Here is a 12,107-nt window from a genome sequence, read left to right on the forward strand (position 1 = left end):
TCTCCACCCCCAACATAGCCCCTACCCTAGCGCTACACCAGCCAGGCTCCTCAGTACAAAGGGAATGAGATCTGGAGGGTGACAATGTCTAGCTTGATTAAGAGACTACAGGGATGGGGAGGAAGAGACCTATGCTGGCACCCCCCAGTACTGGCGGGGTGCTTGCCCCCAGGAGGAGAGGAATTACTTTAGGATGCTGCAGGGGAAATATCTCGGACAAATGGGATGAGCCTGAAAAGGGTGGATTTAACCGGAAAAGCAGGAAAGGCTTCCTGGGAGCCAACAGCCTGGGCTGCAGAATTGTGGTGTGGGGCGTGTTGTATGAGTCCCAGGAAGTGGGGCGCTGAATCTGACCAACCAATGCACTAGGAAACATGGCCTACCAGGCCCTCAATGGTGATCTAGAGGCCTAACAGGTCTTTTCTAGCTTTCTTTTCCATGGGGCTCCCTCCAAGTCTGAGCTCTGAAGATTTACCTGAGATAAAACCTCAATTTTCCTGCTGCAGCTCAAGGGCATTCCTCATCCATGCCAGGCCACTGCCTGGGTCACTGAACGGTAGGCCACAGGGACAGGGTGAATTACCCTCCTGCATCCCCAAAACTGCAGGGGTCCCCTCAGGCTGCTCCTCCATGCGCCAGAGCCAGCTTCCTTCTGGGCAGCAATCAGGTGACTCCCCCTGTGCCTCAGGGTCCCCTCTGGGCCGTTCACTACTGCGGCCCCACACAGCTTCCACCACAAGAGGCGAGAAGCTACGGGATGTGGGTGTGGAGTTCCCTCTATTAAAATGCCTGCCTTCCCGTTGGATCAAGAGTAGAGAGATCTAGGGCTGATGGGGAGAACAGCCTCAAGGGGTTAGACAGGCTAAGGACAGAGGTGTGGGTGGCCATTTTGCTGCTCATTGGGTTATGCTCTCAGAGTTGGCGTTTGTTTGGTTTGGCAGGTCGATTTTTGAGCTCTGCTATTAGATACCCGCTCAGGATTATTTCTGGACCATGCTTTGAGCTGGGCTTTCAGGTAGCTTTCAGTTTTCTTGCTTGTTTCTATAGAATCACAGAAGTGTCGGGCTGGAAGGGACCTCAGGAGGTCAGTGAGTCCAACCCCTGTGGTGAGGCAGAGCCAAGTAAATCTAGACTAGGGGTCGGCAACCTTTCAGAAGTGGTGTGCCCAGTCTTCATTTATTCACTCGAATTTAAGGTTTCGCGTGCCAGTCATACATTTTAATGTTTTTAGAAGGTCTCTTTCTATAAGTCTATAATATATAACTAAACTATTGTTGTATGTAAAGTAAATAAGGATTTTAAAATGTTTAAGATGCTTCATTTAAAATTAAATTAAAATGCAGAGCCCCCCCGACCAGTGGCCAGGACCTGGGCAGTGTGAGCGCCACTGAAAATCAGCTCCCGTGCCGCCTTCGGCACCTGTGCCATAGGTTGCCTACCCCTGATCTAGACCATCCCTGGCAGGTGTTTGTCCAACCTGTTCTTAAACACCTCCAGGGATGGGGATTGCACAGCCTCCCTTGGAAGTCTGTTCCAGAGCTTAGCTACCTTGAGAGCCACAAAGTTTCTCCTAATATCTAAATCTCCCTTGCAGCAGATTAAGCCCATTACTCCTTGTCCTACCTTCAGTGGCAATGGAGAACAATTGATCAATGTCATCTTTGTAACAACCCTTAACTCAGGACTGTTCTCAGCTCCCCCTTTGTCATCTTTTCTCATGACTAAACATGCTCAGTAGTTTTAATCTTTCCTCACAGGGCAGGTTTTCTAAACCAATGAAGTGGGTTCTAGCCCACAAAAGCTTATGCCCAAATAAATGTGTTAGTCTCTAAGGTGCTACAAGGACTCTTCATTGTTTTGCTGATATCAACTAACACAACTGCCCCTCTGAAACTTTTAACATTTCTGTTGCTCTTCTCTGGACTCTCTCCAATTTGTCCACATCTTTCCTAAAGCTTGGTGCCCAGCACTAGATGCAGTATCCAGCTGAGGCCTCACTGGGGCTGAGTAGAGCAGAGCAATTAGCTCCTGTGTCTTTCATACAACATTCCTGTTAATGCGCCCCAGAATGATATTAGCCTTTTCATAACTGCATCACACTGTTGACTCATATTCACTCTATGATCTACTATAAGCCCCAGATCCTTTTCAACAGTATGACCACTTAGCCAGTTATTCCCTAGTTTGTAGTTGTGCATCTGATGTTTTCTTTCTAAGTGCAGTACTTTCCACTTGTCTTTACTTAATTTCATCTTCTTGATTTCAGACCAATTCTCCACTGTGTCACAGTCATCCTGAATTCTAATCCTGTCCTTTTATAAGCATGCTCTTCACTCTGTTATCCAAGTTATTAATGAAAATATTGAGCAGCACTGGACCCAGAACTGATTCCGGTGGGACCTCACCAATGCACCCTCCCAGTTTGACAGCAAACCACTAACTACTTTATGAGTACAGTCTTTCAACCAGTTGTGCACCCACCTTGTAGAAATTTCATCTAGACCACATCTCCCTGGTTTGTTTATGAGAATGTCATGTGGGATGGTGTCAAAAGCCTGACTAAAATCAAGGTATATCACATCTCCGCTTTATTCAGGTTTGATGGTTTCGTACCCACCAGACACCAGCAGATGAAGAGACGCCCTCCACTCCATCCAAATGGCCACGAAGCTGCAATTGACCTAGGACAATTTTTGTCCCCAGCTATTGGGATGGAGAAAGCCACCCCCATTGTTCTTTGCAGGGGCTGGCACCTTTGGGGGAGGTTCCTGAATGTTCTCTAACAATTTTGTCCCAAGCCAGGAAGCTCCAGAGATGAGATTCTGAGGGGCCATGAAAGCATCCACCTCAAGGTGCACAACTAAGGTCAGCATGTTAAGCCTACCCCCAAGCACCACCACAGCACTGATAAGACACCTCTGCACCTATTCCCTACCTCATAGCCACAAAGCCTGAATCCTGGGTTACACTCAGGTTCCTTTTCACTGTTCTGGCCTTCGTGTAATTCCAGACCAAGGCTTGAGGGCATCTCAGCCTCCCTGACCTCATTAGCTCTTGTCACCAGCTCTCCAGAGAGTGACCTCAATTCTTTGTTTTGCAGCAGTAATGGCTTGTGTCTCTGGTTGGTTTTCATCCCAGCTGGGATCGGATTGGCTCAGACCGAGGTTATGTCTACACTACAAAAGGAAGCCGACCTAACTTACATCAGCATGCCATCGCCGCAGTAATTACATCGGTTGTGCGTGTCTACACTTTGCTTCTCATGTCAGCAGTGTGAGTCCTCACCAGGAGCCATTTTATCAATTGCACTGACAGTGGCCTAACTACATTGACTGTGACTCTACACCACGCATGGAGGTGGCATTATTAAGTTGGTGTTGCAGCGCAGTTATGTCGGGGGATCGAAATCTAAGTGCACATTTCCATAGTTAGGATGGCATAAGCGGCCGTGCATTGAAAGGGGAAGTCGTAATTCCATCAGCCTTTTGCTTCCCAAGCATCACTTGCCTCTTTGCAATGCTAATATCACCCGGGGCTCCAGTTCCTTCCATCCACACAAACCCCAAGTGCTTTGCAAACTTCATAGGCAGAAACCACTCCACCCAGAAATGCAGCCACCTCTGGGTGACCCAATGCCCAGCAATGCTCTGAGAAAGCACCAGTGCCACACCCAGCTGTAACTGCAGGAGGGAGGTGGAGGATGTTGTGCCCGCAGCCAGGAGTGCTGGAACAAGGGAGACCAGGGGGCCTGATCTGTCCACTTTTTGCCACAAGATCCCACCCCTTCCCCTCTCTTCTCCCCGAGGTCCACCCCCCAGCCGGGACAGCAGCTGGTGCGGACCCTCCCCCTGCCCAGGGTGCTGGGGGGCCTGTGAGCAGCTCCCGGCCCATGTCCTCACCTCCCAGGCCCCCCACCCAAGGCAGGTGGAGGGTCTGCACCAGCTCCCCACAGCTGTCTGTGTGGCTCTTACCATGGCCAGGCTGTGGCTCCAAGGTGCTGCCCCCTGGCTGGAGCCGCGTCAGGGTAAAAGCCGCATGGGCAGCTATGGGGAGCCTGGGTCCCTGCACTTGCCCTGGGCAGGGAGTCCAGGAGACGGGGACACTGTCTGGGGGCTGCTTTTGTCCCATCACACTCTGGGCTGGGGGTTCAGGTTCCCTGGCTCTGCTCTGGCTTCCATCTTCACCGTGGGTGGGGCCTCTGGGGGAAGAGGAGAAGCTTCAGGGGTAGGAGGCCTGCCCCCCACTTTTGGGAAGGCTCCGCCAAACCTGCCTGCAGCACCCTGCTTTTGCAAGCACACTCCCAGGATCTCCAGTGCCCCGGGGTTCAATGCTCATGTCAGGAAGTGCTAATCAGTTAATCTCCCATCACTTAAGGGGAGCCTGGATCCCTCCACCTGGCCACTCTCCCCACCTAATTCTCAACGAGGCGCCACAGACCCACCCTGAAAATGCTCTGCACACTGCTCTAGAGGCTGGGAAGCCACCTGCCAACCTGTGATGGGAGTCTATGCCCACAGCACCCTCTCCATCCACCCCACACTGCCCCCATTTGTTTTCCAAATACTGCCCATGCAGCAGGCTGCTCCAGGCCCTGGTTAGACAACATGTGGCTCCATTGTTGACCTGAGCCTAGCATCTGCCTAGCCCCCTAAACCCACACACCCTCGCCAATGGGCTCGAGGCCCGCTCTGTATTAGCTAGCTCAGAATGGTGAGGGCAGATAGGATCTTCCTACAACAAATCACCCACTGTTGTGAGCTGCTCCCGCTGCCGTGCAGCCCCTGGCATAAGGCAGAGCAGCCTCTGGGCCACTCTAACATACTGCAACTGCCCCACATGGGCTGCATGATAGCTTAGAACTGCCAGGGCACAGAGTGCTCCAGCCCCTCTTCCTCACACCCCCAATTCACACTGTGTATCCTCAGCCACATCTGCAGCACACCCCTTCCCCAGGGCTACTGGGCAGGGGGTAGCACAAGAGCTGCTGCTCCTGCTTGGGGAATCCCCCCAGGGGCGGGTGCATGCCCTGCCCAGTCCCAATGGGCCACACAAGTATTTGGGTGCCTAACTCGCACTGGTTTCACTGCTTCCTCTCCCAGTTCACAGTATACATCAGAGATGGAGAAGATGATCCAGTTCATTTTCTGGGCACCAGTGCAGAGTTGTCTCCTCCAGGGATTTCTCCAGCCAGGTTTTAAACCTCTTGTGCACTGAGGATCTGATCTGTTCCCGAACTTACTCCGTTTCCATCAGGGTCAGGCACAGGGCACAGACAGAACTGCACTTCGTTCATGTATTTGGTGTATTTATTTGCAGACTTTTTCTGGTTCTCAGTCCCACTGGGTGGGGGTTAAAACAACTGCCACTGGGGGAATTGACTGAGAGGCCACAAATGAAGTTAAAGGCTGGCTTCCAAAGGAGAGTGCAGAAAAGTCTTATGGAACAGGGCAACGGCCTGAGGGATGCAGCAGGTTCCAGGTACACAGGAGGTTCCTGGCCCCTTGGATACACCACAGGTGTCTGGCCCATTGTGTATAAAGCTGGTGCATCACCCCTTGCATACACAGCAGGTGCATGGCCTGTTGTGTATAAAGCCAGTGCATCACCCACTGCATACACAGCAGGTGCATGGCCCCTGCTGCATAAAACAGGTGCCCAGCCCTTTGCATGCACAACAGGTGTAGGGCCTCTTATGTATACAACAGGTGCAGCAACCCTTGCATCTGAGGCGGATTCATAGCCCCGTACATATACCATATGTGCATTACTGCTTGCATATTCAGTAGCTGCATGGCCCCTTGTGTATGCAGCAGACATGTGAAAATTGTCATTAGGTGTGAGTGAGTCCCATGCAGAATCTATACAATCTGTGATTTATTCCCAGTCCCCCTCCCAGCTGGGTTTCCCTCTTTCAGCCCCTTCCTTCTTGCCTTTCTCAGTCATCCTCTCTCTTTTTCCCCTTCCCCCTCCTCACTCCAGTCCTTTATTTCCCTTCTTCCCCTCTCCTAATTCTGCCTCTCTTTACCCTCTGCCCTCTCTGTGTTATCCCGGCACCAGGACCCATGGCCCTGGGAGGGATCAGCTGCCTGTGTACACACCACGCACTGCAGGCTCAGGGAATCTTTGGCTGGGAAATAGGAGAGGATTCGCAATAGCTTCAAATGGCGTCTTCTCCTGGCACGTCACCTTATGCCATTTCGCAACAGCGCAGAAATTGTTCTCTCCTAATGACCTTCCCCGCAAGGGGCTCTTTGCACTTTCCCACGGGGCCCAACTTCAGCGCAGAAGGGGGCCAATGGATCTCTTCCACAAAAGGAGATGCAGCAAACTCTCCCTACCCAGGGCAGCCTGAAGACCTTTCATGAAACCTCCGGCTTGAACTGGCCAAAGTTTATATTTAGAACTTGAGGAGGAGAAGCCAGGAGCCAGGGGATTTCTGACTTTAAAGCTGTGTTTTGAGCTATGTGCTTCAGCAGAAGGAAGATGGAATAGAAGTGTAATTTCTGCCCCCACCCCTTAATTGGACCAGTCAGTTTGCAGCCACTAGGGTCTGTGTCCTAGTGGGACAACTGGGATTGGTTAGTCCAAGTAAGTCTGTATTTACTGTCTGCTTTCTGTTTATTGCCACTCTCTGCAAGGACTTTCTCCTCTTTTCCTAACATGACTGACCAAGTCTGGAGCGAGGGTCACCTGATGGCAGAAAAAGCACAACCAAGCAATGTTTCTCCAGACACTGTCGGCTCCTAACGAGACCCCAGGGACGTCACAGTGCTAAGCTACCAAGAGCAGGGTAGCGAGAGCCCTCAGGCTGCACTGTCATTTAGGCAAAGCACAGGGAGAGTGGGGGCTTGTTAGTTAGTATCTGTGCTACTCTAGGGAGAAAAAGCTCCGAGACACTGACCGGCTGCCTGGCAGCAACCCAGGTCTTAATCAATTACTTACTTTTTGATGGAAAAAGCAGTGTCCCAAGGAAAGAGCTTTTAGGGTCAGATTTTCACTCTCCTTCGACTCCGAGAGTGTGAGTGGCTTTGGCTCAGCTGGTGCCTGCTGGCAGGACAGCTGCTGCTGTCAGATGGTCACGAGTGAAACCTGAGGACCTGAGGGGTTCTTCAGGTAGCATCGGTCTCTCTCAGCTTCGGCATTCGTCCTCTGGCCAGCCAATCAAGTGGGAGGCAGTTCCTCTGAATGCAGCCCCATCATAGGGTGCTGGAGAGAGGGGACAGGCTCCCTGGGAGGTACACACAAGGGGGACCCCTCAGCCCAAGCAGCTCCTGAGTGATCCATGGTGAGCAGAGTTGGGAGCAGCTCGCTAACTGCATCACAGCGAAAGGCCGATCCAGCCAGGCAGCCCAGTGGCTCAGGTTAGAACAGGGGTAGGCAACCTATGGCACACGAGCTGATTTTCAGTGGCACTCACACTGCTCTGGGCCTGGCCACTGGTCTGGGGGGCTCTGCATTTTAATTTGATTTTAAATGAAGCTTCTTAAACATTTTGAAACCTTATTTACTTTACAATAGGTATTTACTAAGCAATAGTTTAGTTATATATTATAGACTTATAGAAAGAGACCTTCTAAAAACAGTAAAATGTATTACTGGCACGCGAGACCTTAAATTAGAGTGAATAAATGAAGACTCAGCACAGCACTTGTGAAAGGTTGCCGACCCCTGGGTTAGAACAAGGGGCAGGATCTGCTGGCTGGTGAGGCTGCTTCAGACTAGAGCTGGGCAGCACCTGGTTCTGTGGTGCAGGAGCCATGCCAAACCATAGAAAATAAATCCAGTCCCGCTGCGCCACAATGAAATTTTCTTTTCATTTTTCAGTGAAAAGAAACAACAGAATTCACTTCAGCCCAAACCGAAAGGCTCGTTCTGGGTTTGAGTTTGGTACCGTCTTCTTTTTTAAAAATAAAATAAAATAAAATGGAAGTCAAATTTCGAAGTGAAAGGTAGTTTCAAATCGAAGACTAGAAATGTTGCATTTTGATTGTTTCTTCTTTCTTTTTTGGGGGGGAACATTAATTTGGCATAAACTATTGCAAACGATTACAGTTGACATAAATATGTGCTTTTGGGGAGGAAAAAGTTTTCTTCCCGAAAAAGTGTGGCCCAGTTCCCCTCCAGACTGAGTCTGGCACCTCAGGGATCCCACAAATTGCTACCAAACAGGAGTGGGGTAAACCAAGGCCATCAGACCTCCTCCAGCTGTTCTAACATGAAGAGAAATGGCATGCAAACAGGCAGGGCAATGTCACGAGACAACTGTTAGGTAGGGGGTGTTCTGAAGCCACTGCCCTTCATGCTGACAATACTGTCTCATTGCCTCCTTGTCCTGCCCTGTCTGTCCGTGTGTGTCCGCCTGCCCTCTCTTGTTGTACACACCGACTGTCAGTTCTTTGGGGCAGGAACCAACTTTTTGTTGTGTGTTTGGACAGCACCTGGCACAATGCAGGGCTGGACCATGGGTTCTTAGCTGCTACCTGTATAGAAAAAATACATACTAATGGCTGACGGGTCAGGCTGTAGATTGAGAATGTACCAGCTCTGCTCGGATCCAGGTCTAGCACTGAATGGCTCCCAGGGGCCAGTTCTCCTCTCTTTGCTTCTGAAAGAAACTGTCTGTTCTCAAGGACAGTCATGCCGCAGCACCCAGCCGTCTGAGGAAACCAGGAATCCTGGCCCAGAACAAACTCAGGTCTTATGTTGCAAGCCCCATAAATGGATGTGCCTCAGTTAGTGCCCCTGGAAGCAATGAAACCCTACAAGGGAAGGGGAAGGCATCGAGAGTGTTCTATAGAATAAAGAGGCTGCTCATAATAGCGAGCTCTCATATAGAACTTGTCATCAGTTGATCTCAAAGCACTTTACTGAGGAGGTGAGTCTCATTAGCCCCATTTTAGAGAGGGGGAAACTGAGGCACAGATCAGCGACAAGACCTGCCCCAGGCCACCCAGCAGGGGCAGGCACAGAACCTAGATCTCCTGAGACCCAGTCCACTGCTAGATTCACTAGGCAACACTGCTCTGAAGAGAAACTACTGTAGGCACCTGCTTTATCCAGTCAGACTCCTGCTAAAACTGTTAAGATGGCAAAATCCAACTTGTCTGACTACACACTAGAGAAACCTGGACCCCAGCTCTGTGTGCCCCCTGAGCAGCCTCATCTCCCCACACCAGACTGCCCGAGAGTAGCACAAGCTGAACTCTGCACAAAGCACCGACCTCCTTGCCTCCCAGCAGCCTCCAGCCAAGAGTTGGATGTGATGCCGCAGCCTGGGAAGAAGCCATTGGGAAAAATGGAGTGGGAAAGTGTAACAGCAATGGTCTGTTACTGCTGAAAACTTGTGCAGCACATGACCTTCTGATCATCAAACAGCCAACCCCTCCCCCACCACAGGACAAAATCCTCTGGAAAAAAAGTCACAAACCATGCCAGCCTGGATGGCTACAGTGCCCCAAACAGAACCATCACCTGGGCAACTACCCCTCCTGGGTTAAGTGTGTAAAGCAAGAGCAGAGCCTCAGAGTGCAAATGGAGAGGGATGGTCAGTTCATCCAATCCAGGGAGACAGAAACCCAGAGCAGGGCTGCCCAGGGCGGAAGGACCCCCCACTGCGGGTCTTCGGGGCACTTCGGTGGCGGGTCCCAGAGTGGAAAGATGACCCGCCCTCAAATTGCCACTGAAGCCACGGAGTAGAAGACGCTCTGGGGGCCCGGGCCGCGCGAGAGCTTTCCAGGCCCCCCAGAGAGTGAAGGACCCTGCTCCAGGGGCCCTGAAAAAGTCTCATGGGGGACCCTGCGGGACTCGGGGCAAATTGCCCTACTTGTGCCCCCCCAGTTGCCTCCCCTTGACTCTCCTAGCCAACAGAGAAAGACACTGCCTCAGAATAGCAGAAATCATCAAAAGCCACGATTTAAAACTGGGCATATGCCCAGGGAAGGGACATGAAGACAGCAATGCCAGTCAAATGGCAAATGGGTGAGACAACCCCACACATTGGTAGGAAACTCCCCCCCGGGCACTTGCTTGAGGATTTATCCAGCTGGTATGGAGGCACATAAAGCCAGAAAGGAGCACTGTGACCATCGCATCTGATCTCCTGTGTAACACAGGTAACTGAACGCCCCCAAAGTGACTCCTGTTTGAATTGGAGCAGATCTTTTAGAAACTTGATTTAAAACTTACCAGTGGGGCTCCAGCTTCCTACCCTTGTTTTCCCTACAGATATGCTCATGTAGCTTGTTGGGGCAAAAGATTTTGCCGCACACCAGAAAGAAAAAGAATAAAAAGCTGAGCACCTCATCCACATATCCCAGCTTTTCAAAGACACAAACCACCTTCTTTTATCTGTAGATAGGGCAGGTGGCACCAGGCAGCACTGTTACACAGCTTTCTGAATAGTCTTCTTCACGCGTGAGCAAATGCTCAGTCTTGGGAAGACATGCTGTGTTACTTTAGCTTTGTTATGTGAGGTTCGTGTATAGGGGGCTGTGGGAGCAGCCCTCTGCCTTGGTCTCTCACAAAGTCAATTCTTGATGCAGAGTGGCTCTCTGGGACCTGAGCACTGGTGCTTAGTTGAGTTCCACCAAGAGGGTATTACCTGTGAGCTGTTTGTGACCACCTCCATCCCAGGACTGGGGTATCCATGTAAATCAGGGGTTTTCAACCTTTTTTTATTTGTGGCCCCCTACAAATTTTCAAATGGAGGTACAGACCCCTTTGGAAATCTTCAGCATAGTCTGTGGATCCCCAAGGGTCCATGGCCCACAGTTAGGTAGGGGGTGGCCCCGGCTAACATTTGGCAAAGAGGGTGACACAATTTACATTCTGCTTTTTGAAACATCAGATTAACTATCTGAGCCACAGTGCTAAACAAAACCAGAGCAGTAAGACGAGACAACAGTTAGGTTGAAAACTTGTAGCTCAGCAGAGGAGAAATTAGTGATGTGGAATCTGAGTATATTTAGTGTCATTTGTTCCCCGGGGTCTGTACTGGGCTCAGTCTTATTCAACGTGTTCCTAAAAGATCTGGAAAAGGGGGTAAACAGTCAGGTGGCAAAATTTGCAGATGATACAAAACTATTCAAGATAGTTAAGACCAAGGCAGACTGCGAAGAGATACAAAGGGATCTCTCAAAACTGAGCAACAAAATGGCAGATGAAATTTAGTGTTGATAAATGCAAAGTAATGCACATTGGAAAACATAATCCTAACTATATAGATATACAATGATGAGGTCTAAATTAGCTGTCACCACTGAAGAAAAAGATCTTGGCATCATTGTGGATAGTTCTCAGAAAGCATCCGCTCAATGTGCAGCCGCAGTAAAAAAAGTGAACAGAATGTTGGGAATCATTAAGAAAGGGATAGATAATAAGACAGAAAATATCATATTGTCTCCATATAAATCCATGGTATGGTCACATCTTGAATATTGTGTGCAGATGTGGTCGCCCCATCTCAGAAAAGATATATTGGAATTGGAAAAGGGCAACAAAAATGCTTAGGGGTATGGAACGGCTGCCATAGGAGGAGAGATTAATAAGACTAGGACTTTTCAGCTTGGAAAAGAGATGACTAAGGAGGGATATGATTGAGGTCTATAAAATCATGACTGGTGTGAAGAAAGTAAATAAGGAAGTGTTATTTACTCCTTCTCATAACACAAGAACTAGGGGTCAACACATGAAATTCATTGGCAGCATATTTAAAACAAGCAAAAGGAAATATTTCTGCACACAATGCACAGTCAACCTGTGGAACCCTTTGCCAGAGGATGTTGTGAAGATAAGTTCATGGGGGATAGGTCCATCAATGGCTATTAGCCAGGATGGACAGAAACGGTGTCCCTAGCCTCAGTTTACCAGAAGCTGGGGAATGGGCGACAGGGGATGGATCACTTGATGATTACCTGTTCTGTTCATTCCCTCTGAGGTACCTGGCACTGGCCACTCTTGGAAGGCAGGATATTGAGCTAGATGGACCATTGGTCTAACCCAGTATGGCTGTTCCTATGTTCTAATGTTTTGCTAGAAATTTAAAAAATCAGGACTGTTTTGAGAGGCCCGGGGAGCAGTCCCTGCTCTTCCTGACTCAGAGGAATCTT

At 49.9% G+C, this 12,107-nt stretch overlaps 1 protein-coding gene across 1 annotated transcript in view; it reads right to left on the bottom strand.

The window, feature by feature from the left end:
* SCN4A (sodium voltage-gated channel alpha subunit 4) overlaps positions 1-7,042 on the bottom strand; it is a 176,736-nt gene extending 169,694 nt beyond the window's left edge. Inside the window, exon 1 of the mRNA XM_030541361.1 lies at positions 6,943-7,042. The gene's annotated coding sequence lies outside the window, so the exon portion shown is untranslated. The remainder of the gene's footprint in view (positions 1-6,942) is intronic.
* Between the last annotated feature and the right edge of the window lie 5,065 nt (positions 7,043-12,107).

Source organism: Gopherus evgoodei, chromosome 23, assembly GCF_007399415.2.
Source record: "Gopherus evgoodei ecotype Sinaloan lineage chromosome 23, rGopEvg1_v1.p, whole genome shotgun sequence".
NCBI classification, from domain to species: domain Eukaryota; kingdom Metazoa; phylum Chordata; order Testudines; family Testudinidae; genus Gopherus; species Gopherus evgoodei.